At 35.2% G+C, this 22918-nt stretch overlaps 1 pseudogene; it reads right to left on the bottom strand.

Annotated features, from left to right (window-relative positions):
* Positions 1 to 1211: 1211 nt before the first annotated feature.
* Positions 1212 to 5348, bottom strand: LOC139840622 (uncharacterized; annotated as a pseudogene).
* Between the last annotated feature and the right edge of the window lie 17570 nt (positions 5349 to 22918).

Raw genomic sequence — 22918 nt, 5'->3', positions numbered from 1 at the left:
TCATTACTCAGCCCACAAATAGATCATCGAAACCTGACAATTGGATAGTGTAGCAAAGGAGGAATGAGGAGAAGATCAAGATAAAGGGTCCGGATCAATTTAGTTAGTTCTTATGTTTAGAGAGAACCAGAGTTGGGGTTTGGCGTGCGTTGCTTTCAACCCTCGTTCGCTTGTGGTGTGGTGTTAGTACGAATGTTTTTTTTATATACTTTTGGTCTCAACGATAGTTGTTACAACCATCACATAAACTCTATCAAACCCTGACTTTTGAACTTTTAAGACTTCAGCATCTTAACATCATGAACTTTTTGAACTTGAACGCTAAAATATTTTGAACCTCGAAACATCAAGCAACTTTGAACTTCAGTACTTGAACCTATTTAACTCTTGTTCCAGAGAACATAACCTGGAAATTTTAGACCTTAAGAACCTAACATGGTTAATCAAGAAAACAAAATAACCCTTGTTTGGGAACTGGGCGATAATAGCTCCCCCCCCATCAGCTGAACCCTGTAATAGACTCTTCATCGGGGGCCTACAACTTCATTTGCAACCAATTTCACATCTAATCTACATGACTACATCTAAAACGAACCGTATGTGACTAATTTTTTCAATAATATAACTTATATATAAGTGAAATATGCTTATGACTTCTATGCATATCGATATAATAGTGCATATTATGTATACACCTATCCACACATAGCATTTTAAAGACGGATAATTGATAATCCTGAAAATCTAATAATTAGAGAGTAAGCTCAAAAATATCTGATACGTTGTACAGAACCGTGCCTCAAATATTTACTTGCACATCATTCTTATGTTTTGATCTTTTAGAAACAAATGATAACCCAAACCAAACACATGGAAAATATTTTTTTTGACTAATTTTATTTCTCATTTAGGTTCATCTTACACCAATAAATCTCGAGTTCGAAGTTACAAGAGATCCTTCAATATTTTGGTTTGGAAATCAACACGAAAAAAGAGATACATTTAGTCTGTACAAATAGTTGCTACACTATAACATCAACAGCAGCCAATGAGCAGTACCTTGTAATGCAAATGTGGTATACTAATTAAAATAACATTACATAAAAACTTAGACGTTAGACATTAAAGTGTTACACTAATAACTTAAAAACCACATAATTCAAAAACTACTACTAATAATTAGTTAAAAGCGACATAATTCAAACACTACTAATAATTAGTTAAAAGCAATAGAACTATTCTTCGTCGTCGGAAGAATCAAACGCCTTGGCATATTTCTTTTGAAGCTTCGCCTTAGCTTTCATTACCAATTCGTATTGTTCACGAGGCATTTGTGTTGAAACAGGTTCGCAGAGAAATCTTAATATCTGTAACATTGTACGCGTCTCACTTTCCTTGGCTATCATTTCCATAGTTCTTTTTGTAGCATTTGCATGATCTTCAACCAATTGCCTAGCTTTCTTTGACGACAAACGGGATGTCGCATCCGACGAATTGGAATTCCTTTGGCTATTGGCATTTGCACGACCCGGTGGACAACGGATGGGGTCCTCTCGGAATAGAAACTCAAACTGCCTCGGGTTTGGGTTCTGGTTGTCATCCTCCACCTTGATCGGTTCTTGAAATACATCTTGACCGAGTGTCGTCTTTCTTTTGTTGCTCATGACACCTTCAAAACTTAAAGATTTGGGACGATCTTTGATAACGGGCCACACATCTTCACCTTTTGTACCTTGTGCCTCAACAATTGTACTGTGAATGGGTTGTTGACCATATGCTTGATACATTTCCATTTTCGACAGATTACTTCCCAAAGCACCATTGAAACCATTTTGAGGTGCAAGATTATTGGTTTTTACTTCATATTCTTCTACTTTTGGTCCTGAAGTAGATGGGGCTTCGGGTTTGATCAGAATATCGTCACTAGTTAGCCTAGGGGTAAACTCGTAATTTACTTTCCCAGCTGGGAAAGCAGATGTAGTCAGAGGAGAAGCTTCGGGTTCACCAACAACACCAGGAGCTTCGGGGTCAGCTTGAAGAGCTACCTGATAAAAATCAATAACGATTACAATGATCAACTCCGTCTGGATCTAGTGAGCTGAATGTGTCAGACGTGTATCTTTACTAAAATAATTACTATAATCTTTATCTTAAGTCCTTCAAAAAACTGATTCACAACTTGCAAATATTAGAATAGACGTTGGAAGACTTTCACCCCGCTTGACTTGTTAGCCTTTACGCTTAACTTCTTCTTTGAAGTTTAACCCACATAGCATATAATGCATCAACCCAAACTACTACATTCACAACTAAAGCTACACCTAAAGCTGTTTAAATCTACAACTAGTTAATGCCCCATTTTCTGTAGCATTATATTAATATCTGATAGGCATTTACCTTACAAGATTTGAATACTTTATCATCTACAAAACTAAATTAATACAGAAACCATTTAAAAAAGTAGTAGGTCTTCAGTTTTATTATGTGAAACTCTTTTTCCGGGAACCCCACAAATATTGTAACATTTTATTGTTTGTCTTAATCGAAAATTATCAGCTTAGAATTTGTCAATATATATATATATATATATATATATATATATATATATATATATATATATATATATATATATATATATGGCTGATGACATTAATTTGCTCAATAAGGTTACAAAAATTCTCATTGTTTAAAGGAATCGATAAGATTCAATCGTCTAAAAAAAATACCTTGCAACCAAAAGTTGAGGTTTTCATAAAACATAGGGCATACCTGACATTAAAATGCTGTTTGTTTTTTAAGATGTTTTTGTCCTAAGATCTCCAAACCATGTCCGTAGAGAAGATGTGGCCTAAAAAGTCTTATGCTAAATAGTAAAGACTATTTTTTATGCCTGCAAAAAAACTTAATCCTGTCTGAAGCACTTAGAAGCATATTTCTAAGTCTCTGAGTTTGCAGACAGAATAAGACATTATTTTATACAGAAAATAAATAGTTTGCAGTAAAAACGTATGCGGACGCGCAACCATAAGACATAATAAGATTTCAGGCTGGAAAACAAACAACACCTAAATGTCACTAGACCACAACTAAAATCACATTAAAAGTTGAGCCAACATACCGTTAGTAACTGCTTCCTTTCCCCGCCAAAGTTGGTTTGAAGAGAATTTTCATGAGCAAAATTCAACGGATGAAACTGCTTATAAGTATCCCGTCTAGACTCGTCAATAATATCACGTTTGCCCCAATACTTCATGTCATCCATCGTTATGCGAGCTGCACATTTAATTTGAAACAACTACTTAGAAATGTAAAGTGACAAAACGCAACTTGGTGATATACTCACTATAAATGTCGCTTTGTACATGCAACATTTTCAAATTTGGAAATTTATTACGAGTAAAGCATACTCCTAATTCACAAGCAAATTATTGGAGGTATGAACGTTCACGATAGTCCAACAGCTTATTCATTTACGGAGTATTTTGTTACGAGATTTGGATGACAGGAATCACATTAATCATTGAGAAAGGCAAAGGAACATATAAGTTAAGTATAAATGTATAATAAAGTTAAAAGAGACCTGGAAACTCTTCATTCCAATCTGTTAAGAGTTCGGAGCGCTGGTCACCATTACGAGTACAATTGGATGGAAGTACATTGTCAGCATAATTCTTATTTGTGGAGTCTATAACGTTTGCGATAGTGGCATTTGCGATAGTGGCACCTGAAGTAGAGTCGAGAGGCTTTTTCAAGTGTTTGTTTGGAGGCCTGCCTCTTTTCACTAACTTTGGTTGTAGCTCACCGTCATCACCCTTTTGCCTCAAATTTTCAAAATCTCTTTTAGCCAATTTTTGTATAGAATTAGCCTACAAGAAGTAAAAGTAAATACTTAAAGAGTAAAAAACTATGAAAAGAAAATAATGGGTCACAAACAGCAAGGAAAAACCTACCTGCCGAAAGTAGATGGTACCGGATGGGTTATATAGCATCGTGTTAGAACAAATCAAATACACATCTTCCTGTACACATAAAAACATAGTTGTTAATTTAAGGTGTTGTCGACATATGATAAAGAAGAAAAGGCGTAAATGAGTGAGCAACCACTGACCAACCTCCAATTGTTCCAGATTTGAATATCGTCCCGTGTCAAGTTTGCTCCTGAGAGTACCAAAATCCATAGGTTGCTTTACGATTTTATCGTAATCAGGAAACTACACAAATAAAAATAATAATATCAGTATTGAATTCTAACAAGCAGTCAATGTCAATAACATAAACTACATTATGAACAAATCACCTTGTCGAGATTAACAGGCTCAGAGAATACCGCATGAGTGTCCTTCCTACATACAGATTCCAAGTACCAAAAAAGATAATTTCAATCAATCAAGGATCAATGAACTAGTAGATATGATATGAAATAAAATATCTTCCCACTGAATTGAAGTGAAAGAAAAAAATAAAGACATACATTTGAAGTCTGTCAAGAATGAACACCAACAACTTCATGTCTGGCAAAGGTGTAGTAGTGGGTTCAGCTTCCATTGATGATCTCGCCCACGTATTAAGACCAAGAGAAGTGTCTATCTCTTTCATAACCTTTTCTCCCTACATAAATTTACCATCCAATTCCAATTATTAAATAAATAAATAAATAAGAGAGCATGCGAGTATACATCCCACCAACAAGATTTTAAACTTATCCCATTATTTACTTTTACTGCTCAATTCTACAAATAATTATTAAATTAAATGTTAACATTAACATTAACATTAACATTAACATTAACATTAACATTAACATTAACATTAATTAACATTAATTAACATTAACATTAACATTAACATTAACATTAACATTAACATTAACATTAACATTAACATTAACATTATAACTATAATCCATTTATAAACCAATAATTTAAAACGAAACCACCAAAACCCTAATTTTTAGGGCCTACAGAAAAATTACCTGAGAATGAGTAATTATACCACCTGATCCAGAGATATTTTTTCGATTATTAACATCAGCATTCGAATCAGAACCACATGAAACTGAGTTTAAAGTTGAAAATCGAACTAAATCAGATTGTTGATCCAATTGAGGTAAACGAACAACAAATTTTACTTTTTTCTCTTCTCTTTCATCATCATCATCATCATCATCATTGTGATACTCTTCATAATTTGATACATATTCGGTGGCGGAACTAGGGTTCCGGCAAGTGTATCTACAGTTGATTTTGTAATAGTTCTTGTCTTTTTCTAAGTGCTGCTCTTTGTAGCTCAATAAGTGATGGACGGCCTATTTTCTTCATCGCCGTCGTTACTCCCCCGGTTTTACCCATTTGTCTCGCTAGCCCCGCCTTATGTTTCTAATTACAGTAAATATCTGTATCGCATAGTCGCACATAGAAGCGGGCATTAAACGGATTTTTTTTTATTTTTTATTTTTAAAAATAATTTTAAGGTCGATTATACGAGTAACACCTATTATAATTTTAAATATATTTAAAATAATAATATACGTCAAACTCCCTATATTAATCTAAGATATATTTATAAGTTTATGAGTTAAAAGTGTACATGAATTAAAAAATAGTGTGTAAAGATCCCCTCCCATAATTTTTTTTGTTAAGATTCACTAGAGGGTATTCTTGAAAAAAAAGTCGTGAAATGAAATAATGGAGGATGAATCAAAAATAGAATTAGAAATATCACTTTCCAATATATTTGACTTTATCATAGTCATAGTATTTTTAATTTTGCATAAATTATAAATACAACTAATGATACGCATAATTAACCAGCGCTAAGTATGTGCATCACACGTGCTTTGCACGCATATTTCAAGGGATTGCGTCGAAAAGATATGTCTACGTGAGTACGTCAGATTCGCGCTAAGCACAAACAAACAAAAAGACATCCTGGAAGAATTGGATGAAATTTCCCGATGTTCTTTATTCGTGATGGGATGAAATTTCCCGACATGGCTCATGCTCTGAAACCCAACCCTAAGTCACACATCCAAGAAGACTGGAGAATTCTTGACTTCTTCTCGCACCATCCCGAAAGCTTGCACATGTTCACATTTCTTCAAGATGACATCGGTATACCACAAGATTACCGACACATGGAAGGTTCCAGAGTTAACACCTCAGGGGTGTCTTCGGAGTATGTGCAAAGTGTGTAGTCGCACAGGGCTCGAAAATTTAAGGCCCCACAATTTTGTAAATTCTACGAAGTATATAATTATAATTATAATTATAATTATAACTAACACTAATAGTGGTGAGACTTTCACTATTCACCATGGCACAAGTGTAAATACCCTCAACTTTGGGGGTATTTTGCTAAACATGTATTTAACCTTTTTTTTTTTTTTTTTTTTTTAAAATTTCCCATCATTTTTTAACAACTTTTTTTAACTTCATTTTCCCCCTTTTTCTTTTCACTCTTTTAGACATTTACCTACTCGAGCGTTAACTATTTTTTTAAATGTTAAATTAACTGACCGTTAGTCGACCAAAACCGACCAAATGACCGAGAACCGTTTTTAAAACGTTAAGTTCAATGACCGTTAACCGATCAAAACCACCCCGCAGCGAAGCGCGGTTCTTTATTGAAATGTCCCGTTCATATCGATTATAAACGTTTCATATTAATTGGTTTTGTTGCGAGTTTTTGACCTCTATATGAGACGTTTTCAAAGACTGCATTCGATTTTTAATACAAACCATAACCTTTACTTTATCGATAAAGGTTTAAAATACATAGCGTAGATTGCCAAATAATGGCAATCTAAAGTACAACGTTTACATATGACCGTTACATAATGGGTTACGATAATATATTACAACAATTTATTTTTCCGAATGCAGTTTTTCTTTAAATATTATCATACAAGCATGCTGACTCCAAATCTTGTCTTTAATTTAGCATGCAACAGCGGAAGCTCTTAATAATCACCTGAGAACAAACATGCTTAAAACGTCAACAAAAATGTTAGTGAGTTATAGGTTTAACCTATATATATTAAATTTTAATTAATAGACCACAAGATTTCATATTTCCATTTCTCATAAATAACACGCATGCATAATAGCAATCTGCATAAAAACTAATTCATTCATATGGTGAACACTTGGTAACCGACATTAACAAGATGCATATAGAATATCCCCATTATTCTGGGACATCCTTCGGACATGATAAATTTCGAAGTACTAAAGCATCCGCAACAACGTATGGGGTTTGTTGGGCCCAATAGATCTATCTTTAGGATTCACGTCAATTAGTAGACTGGTTTACTAATTCTTAGGCTACCAAGCAAAAAGGGGCATATTCGGCTTCGATCATTCAACCATAGAATGTAGTTTCACGTACTTGTGTCTATTTTGTAAAACATTTATAAAACTGCATGCATTCTCATCCCAAAAAAATATTAGATTTTTAAAAGTGGGACTATAACTCACTTTTACAGATTTTCACTTCGTCGGAAAAAGACTTAGCCACGGGTCGATTCACAAACCTATAACAAATATATATATATATATATATATATATATATATATATATATATATATATATATATATATATATCAACATATGATCGAAATATATTCACAACATTTTTATTACGTTTTGACGTTTTAAATTTGTTAAGTTAACAGTCCAACGTTAGTAGTCCACAATTAGTTGTCCACAGTTAGTAATACAGAAATAAATCAATATATATTATCTCGAATCAATCCACGGCCCAGTGTATACAAGTCTCAGACTCGATCACAACTCAAAGTATATATATTATTTTGGAATCAACCTCAACCCTGTATAGCTAACTCGAGCATTACCGCATATAGAGTGTCTATGGTTATTCCAAATAATATATATATATATATATATATATATATATATATATATATATATATATATATATATATATATATATATATATGACGTCGATATGATATGTCAAAACATTGTATACGTGTCTATGGTCTATCAAGATTACATAATATACGTTAGAATACATGTATAATACAATATAAGTTAGTTAAGTTATGGTTAGTATAGATTTGTTACAAAGTTTCACGTAGCTAAAACTAGCAAAAATATCCAATTTTGTTTTACCCATAACTTCTTCGTTTTAAATCCGTTTTGAGTGAATCAAGTTGCTATGGTTTCATAATGAACTGAAATTTATGAAACAAACAGAAAAAGTATAAGTTTAAAGTCTGAAATACAGGTTACAAGTCGTTTTTGTAAGAGGTAGTCATTTCCGTCGAAAGAACGACATCTTGATGACCATTTTGAAAAATATACTTCCACTTTGAGTTTAACCATAATTTTTGGATATAGTTTCATGTTCATATGAAATATCATTTTTCCAGAAGAAAAACTTTTAAATCAAAGGTTATCATAGTTTTTAATTATCCAACCCAAAACAGCCACCGGTTTTACTACGACGGCGTATGTTCGATTTTACGGTGTTCTTCGTGTTTCCAGGTTTTAAATCATTAAGTTAGCATATCATATAGATATAGAACATGTGTTTAGTTGATTTTAAAAGTTAAGTTAGAAGAATTAACTTTGTTTGCGAACAAGTTTAGAATTAACTAAACTATGTTCTAGTGATTACGAGTTTAAATCTTCGAATAAGATAGTTATATATATATGAATCGAATGATGTTATGAACATAATTACTACCTCAAGTTTAGTAGGTAATCCTACTGGAAGTGACAAGAAATGATCCAGCTTCAAAGAATCTTGGATGGCTTGAAAGTTCTTGAAGTAGAATCATGACATGAAAACAAGTTTAAGTAAGATTTTTACTCGAATTAAGATAGTTTATAGTTATAGAAATCAAATCAAAGTTTGAATATGAGTGTTACCTTGAATTAAAATAGTAACCTACTGTAAATAACAGAGATTTCTTGATCTTAGATGATTACTTGGGATGGATTAGTAAGCTTGAAAGTAGACTTGTAAACTTGAAAGTGTTCTTGATGTGTTCTTGAGTAGTTGTTTTGAAAGTTGATCTAGGTTAGGATTTATGAACTAGATTGAGTTAGATTTTGTTGAAGATAATGAAGAACACTTAGAACAATGAGAGAACACTTGAGAGAGAGTTGTTTGATGCATGAAAGTTGAAAAATGAGAGTGTTATGGATGGTGCTAGTTCAAGTGAATATGGAGTACACATATAGTCTCCATTAGTTTGTATTTTTGTTAGATATTTCATGCTAGTTGCCAAATGATGGTTCCCACATGTCTTGGTGACTCACAAGGGCTGTTAAGAGCTGATCATTGAAGTGTATATACCAATAATATATACATTTAGAAGCTGTGTATTGTACGAGTACGAATACGGTTGTATACGAGTAGAATTGTCGATGAAAATGAATGAGAATGTAATTGTAAGCATTTTTGTTAAGTAGAAGTACTTTGATATGTGTCATAAAGTCTTTCAAAAGTGTACTAATACATCTTAATACACTATATGTATATGCATTTTAACTGAGTCGTTAAGTCATCGTTAGTCGTTACATGTACATGTTGTTTTGAAACCTTTAAGTTAACGATTTCGTTAAATGTAATTAATCCCATTGTTATTATATTTAATGAGATGTTAAATTTTTACAATATCATGATAACATGATGTACTAATATATCTTAATATGATATATAAATATTAAAACGTTATTACAACGATAATCGTTACGTATAGATAACGTTTTGAATTTCTTAAGTTAGTAGTCTTGTTTTATGTACAAGGTTCATTGTTAATATACATAATGAGATACTTTAATTATCATTTCATCATGTTAAACATATATATATGTTCATATATATAATATCATGTCATATACAAGTTATAACGTTCGTGAATCATCGGACAAACTGGGTGGTCAAACGTTAACACAAAAACCGTTTCAATTAATCAAGTCTTAAAAAGTTTGATTGCTTAACATGTTGGAAACATTTATTCATGTAAATATTAATCTCATATAATATATAATCATGGAAAAGTTCGGGTCACTACAGTACCTACCCGTTAAATAAATTTCGTCCCGAAATTTTAAGCAGTTGGAGGTGTTGACGTATCATCTGGAAATAAGTGCGGGTATTTCTTATTCATCTGATCTTCACGCTCCCAGGTGAACTCGGGTCCTCTACGAGCATTCTATCGAACCTTAACGATTGGTATTTTATTTTGCTTAAGTCTTTTAACCTCACGATCCATTATTTTGACGGGTTCTTCAATGAATTGAAGTTTTTCATTGATTTGGATTTCGTCTAAAGGAATAGTGAGATCTTCTTTGGCTAAGCATTTCTTCAGATTCGATACGTGAAAAGTATCATGTACGCCGGCAAGTTGTTGAGGTAATTCAAGTCGGTAAGCTACTGGTCCGACATAATCTATAATCTTGAATGGTCCAATGTACCTTGGATTCAGTTTCCCCCGTTTACCAAATCGAACAACACCTTTCCAAGGTGATACCTTGAGCATGACCATGTCACCAATTTCAAATTCTATATCTTTTCTTTTACTGTCCGCATAGCTCTTTTGTCGACTTTGGGCGGTTTTCAACCGTTGTTGAATTTGAATAATTTTCTCGGTAGTTTCTTGGATATTTTCTGGACCCGTAATTTGTCTATCCCCCACTTCATTCCAACAAATCGGAAACCTGCACTTTCTACCATAAAGTGCCTCAAACGGTGTCATCTCAATACTCGAGTGGTAACTGTTGTTGTAGGAAAATTCTGCTAATGGTAGGTGTCGATCCCAACTGTTTCCAAAATCAATAACACATGCTCGTAGCATGTCTTCAAGAGTCTGTATCGTCCTTTCACTCTGCCCATCGGTTTGTGGATGATAGGCAGTACTCATATCTAGACGAGTTCCCAATGCTTGTTGTAACGTCTGCCAAAATCTTGAAACAAATCTACCATCCCTATCAGAGATAATAGAGATTGGTATCCCATGTCTGGAGACGACTTCCTTCAAGTATAGTCATGCTAACTTCTCCATTTTATCATCTTCTCTCATTGGCAGAAAGTGTGCTGACTTGGTGAGACGATCGACTATTACCCAAATAGTATCATAACCACTTGCAGTCCTTAGTAATTTAGTAATGAAATCCATGGTAATGTTTTCCCATTTCCATTTCGGGATTTCGGGTTGTTGAAGTAGACCTGATGGTTTATGATGTTCAGCTTTTACCTTAGAACACCTCAAACATTCTCCTACGTATCTAGCAATATCGGCTTTCATACCCGACCACCAAAAATGTTTATTGAGATCTTTGTACATCTTTCCCGCTCCGGGATGTATTGAATATCTGGTTTTATGTGCTTCCTTAAGTACCATTTCTCTCACATCTTCAAACTTTGGTACCCAAATTCTTCAGCCCTATATCGGGTTCCGTCTTCCCGAACATTAAGATGTTTCTCCGATCCTTTGGGTATTTCATTCTTCAAATTTCCCTCTTTTAAAACTCCCTGTTGCGCCTCCTTTATTTGAGTAGTAAGGTTAGTACGAATAATTATATTCATAGCTTTTACCCGCATAGGTTCCCTGTCCTTTCTACTCAAGGCGTCGGCTACCACATTCGCTTTCCCCGGGTGGTAACGAATCTTAAAATCGTAATCATTCAACAACTCAATCCATCTGCGCTGTCTCATATTCAGTTATTTCTGATCAAATATATGTTGGAGACTTTTGTGATCGGTATATATGATACTTTTGACCCCATATAAGTAGTGCCTCCACGTCTTTAATGCAAAAACCACAGCGCCCAATTCCAAATTGTGAGTCGTATAATTTTGCTCGTGAATCTTCAATTGTCTGGAAGCATAAGTAATTACCTTCGTTCGTTGCATTAATACATAACCGAGGCCTTGCTTTGAGGCGTCACAATATATCACAAAATCATCATTACCTTCAGGCAATGACAAAATAGGTGCCGTAGTTAACTTTTTCTTCAACAATTGAAACGCTTTCTCTTGCTCATCCTTCCATTCAAATTTCTTCCCTTTATACGTTAATGCAGTCAAGGGTTTTGCTATTTTGGAAAAATCTTGGATGAATCTTCTGTAGTAACCAGCCAATCCTAGACATTAGCGTATATGCTTCGGAATTTTCGGGGTTTCCCAGTTTTCAACGGTTTCAATCTTTGCCGGATCAACCTGAATACCTTCTTTGTTCACTACATGACCGAGGAATTGAACTTCTTCCAACCAAAATGCACACTTTGAAAACTTAGCGTACAGTTTCTCCTTCCTCAATAATTCTAGCACTTTTCTCAAATGTTCTTCGTGCTCTTGATCATTCTTTGAGTAAATAAGTATGTCATCAATGAAAACAATGACAAACTTGTCAATATATGGTCCACACACTCGGTTCATGAGGTCCATGAACACAGCTTGTGCGTTAGTCAAACCAAACGGCATAACCATAAACTCGTAATGACCGTAACGCGTTCTGAAAGTAGTCTTTGGAATATCATCCTCCTTCACCCTCAAATAGTGGGTAACGGTTCTTGATGGTAAGTTTGTTCAACTCTCGGTAGTCGATACACAACCTGAATGTACCATCCTTCTTTTTGACAAATAAAACAGGAGCTCCCCATGGTGATGTGCTTGGTCGAATGAAATAACGCTCTAAAAGTTCTTGTAATTGACTCTGGAGTTCCTTCATTTCGCTGGGTACGAGTCTGTAAGGAGGACGAGCTATTGGTGCAGCTCCCGGTACAAGATCTATTTGAAATTCAACAGATCGGTGTGGAGATAATCCCGATAATTCTTTCGGAAATACGTCGGGAAATTCTTTTGCGACGGGAACATCATTGATGTTCTTTTCTTCGGGTTTGACTTCTTCATTGTGTGCTAGAACGGCATAGCAACCTTTTCTTATTAGCTTTTGCGCCTTCAAATTACTAATAAGATTTAAGTTCGCGTTGCTCTTCTCTCCGTACACCATTAAGGGTTTTCTCTTTTCGCGCATAATGCGAATCGCATTTTTGTAACAAACGATCTCTGCTTTCACCTCTTTCAACCAGTCCATGCCAATTATCATATCAAAACTCCCTAACTCTACTCGTATCAAATCAATCTTAAACGTTTTGCTAACTAGTTTAATTTCTCGATTCCGACATATTTTATCTGCTGTAATTAATTTACCGTTTACTAATTTGAGTAAAAATTTATTATCCAAAGGCATTAATGGACAATTTAATTTGGCACAAAAATCTCTACTCATATATCTTCTATCCGCACCCGAATCAAATAAAACATAAGCAGATTTATCGACAATAAGAAACGTACCCGTAACAAGCTCCGGGTCTTCCTGTGCTTCTGCCGAATTGATGTTGAAAACTCTTCCGCGGCCCTGCCCATTAGTGTTCCCCTAATTCGGGCAATTTCTATTAAAGTGGCCCGGTTTTCCACATCCAAAACAAACTACGGCGACATTATTTGTTCTTTTATTTCTGTTAATCATTGGTCCGTAGACCTCACACTTCGTCGCACCATGGCCATTTCTTTTACACTTGGTGCAAAATGTCGTGCAGAACCCATTCTGTTGGTACTCTTCACACCTTTGGCATGGCTGTTTCTGATTCCTGTTGTTATTATTGTTGGGATAGTTGTTGTTGTTGTGGTTGTTGTTGTTGTTGAAACGGTTGTTATAGTTCTTGTTGGGGTTGCGATTTTTGTTGTTGCGGTTGATGTTACAGTTGTTGGGATAGTTGTTGCGATTGGTGTTGTGATTGTTGTTGTTGTTGTATTGGTGACTCTTGTCACTGTTTTCCTCCCACTTTCTCTTGACTTATTTTGTGTTGGCCTCTTCGGCCAACTGTTCTTTAATTCTCCCCTCAATCTGGTTTATGAGTTTGTGAGCCATTCAACTTGCCTTTTGTATGGAGGCGGGCTCGTGTGAACTCACATTTTCTTGAATCCTTTCTGGTAACCCTTTTACAAATGCGTCGATCTTCTCTTCTTCATCTTCGAACACTCTTGGACACAATAGGCACAATTCCGTAAATCGTCGTTCGTATGTGGTAATATCGAATCCTTGCGTTCGTAATCCTCTAAGATCTACCTTGAGCTTATTGACCTCGTTTCTGAGGCGATACTGTTCATTCATCAGGTGTTTGAATGCTGACCACGGTAGCGCGTAAGCAGCATCTTGTCCCACCTGCTCGAGATAGGTATTCCACCATGTTAACGCAGTACCTGTGAAGGTATGTGTGACGACCCGAAAATTTCCGACCAAATTTAAACTTAATCTTTATATAATTCTGACTTGATAAGCAATGAATTTTAATAAATCTTGAACCTCCGGAAAGAGTTTTACACAAGCTTTTGGTCACCCTTTTATTCCGACGATTCACGAACGTCATAACTTGATTTAATTGTTTAATTATTGTGTATATATATGGATTTATATATTTAACTTGAAAATATGATAATTAAATATCTCATTAAGTATATTAACAAAGTATTATATATATTTTCATACTACTAATTTAAAGAGTTTTCAAACAATATATATATTACTATTTAAACGACGTAATTAACTTATGTTAAAATTTATTTACATATAATGTATTACGAGTGTAAATACATCCTTACAAGTATTGAATACACTATATAATATACCAATACATATAAAGGATAGCTATACTCGTATTTCCGTTCAATTTTCTCAAGAATTCTACTCGCATTCATACGGTATTTTTACCCGTATTATACACAACTTCTAGAAGTATTTACTATTGGTACATACCAATAGAAATCTGCAATTATTTGTGTAATATGTCATCCATGACCTAATCAATTTAATATGTCATGCATGACTTAATACAATTTAACTTATCTTAGATATTTTCACTAAAAGCCAAAATTATAAGCTTATAAATAAGGACCATTTTAACTCATTTTTACTCCACATTTTCTTAAACTAAAAAGACACACTTGAATGCTCTCATATCATACTATAATCTCAGCAACTTTCCTCTTCATAATCAAGGTAAAATATTTCTCAAAATCCTTGTTCAATTCCTTGTATAGTTGCTATCTTATTATACTTATAAAACTTGTAAAAACTAGAACTTGTTTTGATGAACACCAAGCTTGTTTGAAAAACTAATATAATCTTTCTAACTTAACTCTAATAACACTTATTTATATGTATTATGATGTTATATTAAGTTAATATAAGAACTTATAACTTGTACATATGAAGAACACCTTGAAACTTAACATATATCCTTTAATCTCCATTCGGTAAAAAGTGGGCTGTTTTGGGTTGGGAATTAAAAACCTATCTTAGACTTTGAGTTCGAGGCTAAGACTTTGGAAATATGTTAATATATGTAAATAAGACTTCCAGTATTTTTTTCATGATTTTAGACAAAGTGGAAGTATTTTATCAAAAATCATATATTGGGTGGATGCCGGGATTTTTCCAAATCTGTCCACCGACACAAAAAGAGGGTAAAGCTCTAAAAATTACTACTTGGGATGAACTTTTCGAATTGGTTTTGTAAAATTTACTTCTTAATGAATCCATAGCAATTTGATTCACTTTAAACGGAGTTGTAATGAATATTTAGCGAGCAAAACAAAATCTGCTAAAATTAACGTTGTATGGACGAAATTTATATTATAAAAACTATATTAACCATATCCTTGTTAACTTTTCCTATATCCTATATATATTTGGACATGTTATCAGTAGTATAACAAAATATTATAATCTTGGTTAATTCTGTGATTGTATATATGTATAATAATATTCTTGGTACGTCCCAACACAATAAGTATACAATACGTTTTGATAAATCCTAAGAAAATACGTACACAATACGTCTTAGTTAATTCTAAGACAATACGTACACAATACGTCTCTGGGTTGATGCAAAGACAATACGTATACAATATGTCGTGGGGTAATTCTAAGATTATATATATATACCGATTATTGGACTGTTGGACTTTTCGGACTATTTTGGACTACTAACAAAGGACTACTAACAATGGACTACTAACATAAAATGTTAAAAATTATTATATAAGTATTCTATGAACTTGCTTTATTTTATTCATATGTCGTATTATTATCTGAATCGTTATTATTGTTATAGGTTCGTGAATCCAAGTACGACGGTCATATTTTTAATAAGTTGAAAACTTATTATTAATATACTTTTACTACTATGAGTATATAGTCCCATTTTTAAACTCTAAAAATATTTTAGGATGAGAATATATGCATTTTATGTTTTACGTCATGGACACAAGTACTTAAAATATATTCTACGTTGAGTTATACCACCTTGCATATCTTCCCTAATAGCTTGGTAACTAATATTTACATGTTGTAAGAACATGTAAGCGCGAATCCTATTGATAGATCTATCGGGTTTGACAACCCCAACCGGGCTAGTCGCTCTAGTATCGTAAACGGTTGCATAGTACTTCGTTTTTACTACACTTGGTACAGTGTAGGGAGATTTCATAATAAAGGGAATATGCCATATTAATGGTTAAGTATGGTTACCGAAGCGCTCAACAACTTATAGAATACTTTTCTACACTTGCGAGTGTACATATATTTATAACTATGAAATCTTGTGGTCTATATTTATATCGATGATAAACCTATATATCTCACCAACCTTTGTGTTGACTGTTTACGCATGTTTATTCTCAGGTCCTTAAGAAAGTCTTCCGCTGTTGCATTATCTAAGCAAGCTGTGCATGGAGTCTCATACTTTTATTTAAATAAAGTGTTGCATTCAATAAAACCTTTGTCATGTATTATATTTGACTGTTACGTCACGTGTGTAGTATTTGGAAACCGATGTGTTTTGGGGATTATTTATTAAATAATCGCCCACTTGTTTAAAACATGCATTATGTATAATAATGATGTACTTTTTATGAAACGAATGCAATATTTTCTAAAACGTATCATATAGAGGTCAAATACCTCGCTATGGGACCAATGAGAACGTACTGCATTTATAGTAATATGGACGTGTCCTTTCAGTATGTGTGGCGTACTTTACCTTGTCTTCTTCAGCACATTTGCTTATAGCAAACACAGATTCGACCTTCTCAGTCCATCGTTTCAGTCCGACTGGTCCTTCAGTTTCATCGAATTCCAGAGGTTTACAGTCAGTAAAAGCCTTGTAGGAGCATCCTACACAGTTTCCTGTGGAGTTAACTCCACTGCTAGACCCTGAGTTATTGTTGTTGTTTTGCATTGCAGCCTGTACTGCGGCTATGTTTGCAGCAAGGAATGCACGGAAATCTTCTTCGCTCATATTCAAGTTCTGTCGAGTAGTCGATGCCATTTCCTTCAAAATTAGCCAAAAGAGTTAAGTTAATCATATAGAATATTAGGAGTAATCAATAGTATTTCGTAGCATTATATGAACTTATTTATAAAAGCCTTTTCTTCATATTAGCATTTTATAATTTTAGTTCGGGTAGTACCTACCCGTTAAAGTTCATACTTAATAGCTAGTGTAAAAATTAACTACTACTATCGAAATAATATTCTATCATGAAAAACTTAATTCATTAACACTTCACGCTTAAACTTTTGATACAATATTTTACAATTATACCATACCGCTATTTTATATGTAGCATAAAAGTACAAGCACGTTATCATACATATATTACACAGTATGATTACAACCCTTTATTCCGAATCACTTGTTTCTTCTTCCTCGGACTCGGTTAGTTTTGCTAATTTCCTAGGGATACATGGTGCTTCTCTAATACGAGCCGTCCTTTTCACAAATGGTCTGGAAAAACCTGGTGGCTTAGATGTTCCCGGGTTATAGTTAAATTTTAAGAAATACGGGTGTTTACGGTACACCCCATCAGGGTATTTCATGTTAACATAGAATTCATCGGAATTAGGATCAGGTTTCTGTATTTTGATGGCTTTTGTGACGCCCCGTACAAAACCATCGTGTACGATTCGTCAACAACAGGATCTTTACACGGTCAATACTACATGCTGTTTGAAAACCAGTTTTGCATTCATAAAAAGACAGCATTTACAAAAGATAATGTGACACAAAGGTCGTTACAAAGTCATTATTTGAAAATAACATAAGTTACGAATGCAAGATAAAAGTTCCATGATTGAGACATCTCTAAGTAATGCAGCAGAAATCTAACACAGCAGGTCCATAACAACAAGTCTATAACACCAAGACAGCAAGTCTAACAGCGGAAGCAACATCGTCTAAACACCTGAGAAATACACGCTTAAAAGTCAACACGAATGTTGGTGAGCTATAGTTTGTAATCAGTAAAGTAATGTAGACCACGAGTTATCGTATTCAAAATAGTATGAAAAGTATATGCTTATCCGTGGGCACCCGGTGACTAACTTAACGTAATAGTAATACCCCCTTAAAGTACACTTGGTGAGTGCGTATGTCCTCGAAGTATCAAACACCCGTTAAATGCTAGCGCGACTAGCCCAAGTGGGGATGTCAAACCCTATGGATCCATATCTAATATTCACGTTCACCGGTTCAAAACCAATGATTAAACGTACTGTGCTAAGGGGAATCTTTATGCCGTTATATAACCCACACATATGTAAAGTTTAAGTACTCGTGTCAAGTAAGTAAAATATAAATAGCGCATGTATTCTCAGTCCCAAAAATAAAGTAAAAAGGGAAGCTATAACTAACACTGAATAAGCAGTAAAAGTCGATACGAAACGTATGCAGGTAGTAAGTCGGTCCGAAAGGTCGTCAACCTAAGTCAAAGGCCACTAGGTCAGTATGTTGTCCCAAAAGATTAAAAGTGAATAAATTAAGTTTAAGTGTCATCATCGACATCATCATTATCGTCATCATTCATCAACACTAAGGTAAGTTTAACAAGAATAGAGATCGAAATAAAAGGCTGACTTCGGACAGTTGTTATGACCTCTATACAAATCGAAAAGACGCGTAGTCAGTGGCTATGCCTCCGTATGTGAGTCATCTAACAGCTGACCAATTTTCAGAACATAACTCGTCTTCGTTTGACCATGGCGACGGTTTAAGTGCGAGTAGGTCAGAAATTTCAGCACGGCGTTACAAGGGCGTAGTAACTTTCGGAAGGCTATAAATCCTAAACCGTATATCGGATTAAGTCGAGGCCTAAATGAAAAGTCATCTACTCGAAACGAACTATCTGAAAATCAAATTTCAAGAATCCCAGGAGTCTTATCAGACTCCAAAAAACAGCAAACAAGTATTCCGGTGAGGTTCTTGGTGCTTGATGCTCATCACGGTTCTCATCCTTGATGCTTGTAAGCTTCAAGTGTACAACTCTTTGATGTTTTAGCATTACTTTGACCAAGGTTCAACTATAAACACACAACTAAGAGTAAAATCTATCATTCTACAAGTTTTGAACATCAAGATTGCCTCTTTATTGCATGAATCCAATAAAGCTTCAACCTTTGTCCATTTTACACAAGTTCATGCATCTATATCATATGTGATGATGAAGACTTGATCTTTATCATCACAACAAACACAAAAAGGTTCCAAGTAAGTGAGATCTACAATAATAACTTAGATCTCAATTATTAAGAAAACCCTAAGCTATAAAGTTTGGATCTTTACAAGATTAATGAGACCATAAGCTAGAAAGCTAAGATCTTTAACAAAATAATGAAAGTAATGAGACCATAAGCTAAAAAGCTAATATCTTTAACATAATAATGAAACCCTAAGCTAAAAAGCTTGGATCTTTAGTGTTCTTGAAGATCTTGAAGCATAAAGCTTGAATCTTTAAGATACATGAAGATTACAAACACAAGCTTGAATCTTTATAACAAAATAACAAGATTAAAGCTAAAAAGATATAGATCCACAAAATAAGTGAAGATTCAAAGCTAGAAAGCTTGAATCTTCCATGATCTTGAAGGATTCAAACCCAAGTTTGAATCTACAAGATGTAATCAAGATCAAAAGCTAAAAAGTTTGATCCCTTTGATGATGATGATGATGTCGTGGGTGATGAAGGGAGAAGAAGAAGAAATAAATCAAAAACTTACACTTTTTAGAATGAGAAAGACTAGAGAAAAAATTAGAGAGTAAGTGTGCGTAAATTGCAAATGTGATCAAGTGTGAAATGAGTGAAATAAGGCTTGTGTTTATAGGTGGTGAGGTGAGGGTGGGATGGTGATGGCCGTGGGTTAGTGGGGGGGGGGGGGGATAAGGGGGACAACTTTTTGCTTTTTGGTTAATGGTTGTCTAAAGTAGGTGCTTATGTTAGGATCCCATGCAACATTAAGGATAATGCTTAACAAAAATGCTAGTATGTTCCCTCTAATAAATGGGCATTTGTCTTTCATTATTATGGGTCACTAACTTATTTAAATTGGGCTAATTAAATAGTCCACTAGCTAGTGTAGGGTGGGCTAAAGTCCAACAAGACTAACTAGTGTGCTCTATTAAATTACTAAACGTAATTAAGCATCCAAAAACCCAAGTAATTGTTATTATAAAATAACAATTAGTATTTCGTAGTCGTAATATTCTGGTTACGACAAAAGTTAAATGTGTACACAGTACGCAGTTCGTTCTAAACGTCAAGTGACACTAACGGTCACAAAGGCTTCCGGGGTTCAAGTTAAGTAACCTACGTACTTAAAGGAACATGTTAATATATAAATGAAAATAATCCACATGTAGAAATTTCCCAGGGCATAATATAGTTCAGTACGCACAAATACGCAGTTTCGTCAAAGCACAAAGCGCAAAAGCAAGTCGAAAAAGTCGGGTCGTTACATTACCCACCTGTTAATGAAAATTTCCCCGAAATTTTAAGCTGAGGTAGACGGTAGAGTTGTGAAGAGGTGAGGATACTTCTGTTTCATCTGATCCTCTCGCTCCCAAGTAAACTCAGGTCCTCGTTTTGCATTCCATCATACTCGGACGATCGGATTCTTGTTGCGTTTCAAGGTCTTGACTTCACGGTCCATAATTTCGACAGGTTCTTCCATGAAATGGAGTTTGTCGTCAATCGTAAGCTCCTCGAGAGGTATGATGAGTTCTGGTTTAGCAAGACATTTCTTCAAATTCGACACGTGAAAAGTGGGATGAACTGCGCTCAATTGAGTCGGAAGATCCAAACGGTAAGCAACGGGTCCAACACGCTCCAAAACTTCAAAAGGGCCAATATATCACGGACTCAACTTCCCACGCTTTTCAAAATGGATTACACCTTTCCAAGGTGCGACTTTCAACATAATGCGGTCGCCGATTTGAAATTCGCGATCTCCACGTTTAAGGTCGGCATAACTCTTCTGACGATCACGGGTCGTCTTGAGCCTCGCTTGAATTTGGACAATCTTCTCGGTGGTTTCATGGACGAGTTCAGGACCGGTGAGTTGCTTTTCACCTACCTCGGCCCAACAAATAGGAGAACGACACTTGCGGCCATACAACGCTTCGAAAAGTGCGGCATTAATGCTTGCATGATAGCTATTGTTGTAAGAGAATTCGGCTAGCGGTAAATGCTTCTCCCAAGTTTTTTCAAAATCTATAACACAAGCACGCAGCATGTCCTCTAAAGTCTAAATCGTGCGTTCGCTCTGTCCGTCCGTCTGCGGGTGATATGCGGTACTCATGTCAAGACGTGTTCCCAAGGCTTCTTATAAAGAACGCCAAAACCTAGAAGCAAAACGGGTATCGCGATCTGAGATAATCGATAAGGGTACACCGTGTTGAGATACAACTTCCTTTATGTATATTTGTACCAGTTTCTCCATCGTATCAGTTTCCTTCATGGCTAGGAAGTGAGCAAATTTGGTAAGACGGTCAACGATAACCCAGATGGTATCATAACCTCCTACCGTCTTCGGTAGTTTTGTGATGAAATCCATTGTTATTCTTTCCCACTTCCATTGCAGGATTTTGGGTTGTTGGAGTAATCCAGACGGCTTCCGATGTTCGACTTTGATCTTGGAACAAGTTAAACACTTTCCAACATAAGCTGCAACATCCCTTTTGAGGTTTGGCCACCAATATTGAACCTTGAGGTCGTGGTACATCTTACCAGCTCCTGGATGAATCGAATACCTTGACTTGTGGGCTTCGTCTAGAATAAGGCTCCGTAGATCCCCATAACTAGGCACCCAGATTCTTCCGGAAAGTATCGAAGTCCAGTCTCCTTGACCTCAAATCGAGAAATGAGAATGTTCAAGTGCTCTTAAGAAATATTCTCCTCCTTGAGAGCCTTTTCTTGAGCTACGCGGATCTGGTTATTGAGATTCGTCTGAATGGTGATGTTCAAGGCACGGACACGAAGTGGTACCGTTCTCTCCTTTCGGCTCAAGGAATCAGCTACAACATTTGCCTTGCCAGGGTGGTAACGAAGTTCACAATCATAGTCGTTCAACGTCTCAATCCATCAACGCTGTCTCATATTCAGCTGCTTCTGGTCGAATAAGTGTTGGAGGATTTTGTGATCGGTGAAGATAGTACTCTTGGTTCCATAAAGATAGTGTCTCTACAGTTTGAGTGCGAAGACAACAGCTCCAAGTTCAAGATCGTGAGTAGTGTAGTTTTGCTCGTGAATCTTCAGTTGTCGGGAGACGTAAGCAATAACCTTCTTCTGTTGCATCAATACACAACCAAATCCATGTTTCGAGGCATCGTAGTACACAATGAAGTCGTCACTGCCTTCGAGAACTGATAAGATAGGTGCGAAGATCAACTTCTGCTTCAGGGTTTGAAATGCCGACTCTTGCTCGACTCCCCAAACGAACTTCTTCCCCTTATGAGTTAATGCAGTCAAAGGACGTGCAATCAGAGAGAAACCTTCAATGAATCTTCGGTAATAACTGGCGAGACCTAGAAATTGGTGGATATAAGT

The sequence above is a fragment of the Rutidosis leptorrhynchoides genome, chromosome 4, assembly GCF_046630445.1.
Source record: "Rutidosis leptorrhynchoides isolate AG116_Rl617_1_P2 chromosome 4, CSIRO_AGI_Rlap_v1, whole genome shotgun sequence".
Classification (NCBI taxonomy): domain Eukaryota; kingdom Viridiplantae; phylum Streptophyta; class Magnoliopsida; order Asterales; family Asteraceae; genus Rutidosis; species Rutidosis leptorrhynchoides.
Note: the sequence above shows the minus strand (reverse complement) of the source record. Positions and strands in the feature narration are given on the sequence as shown.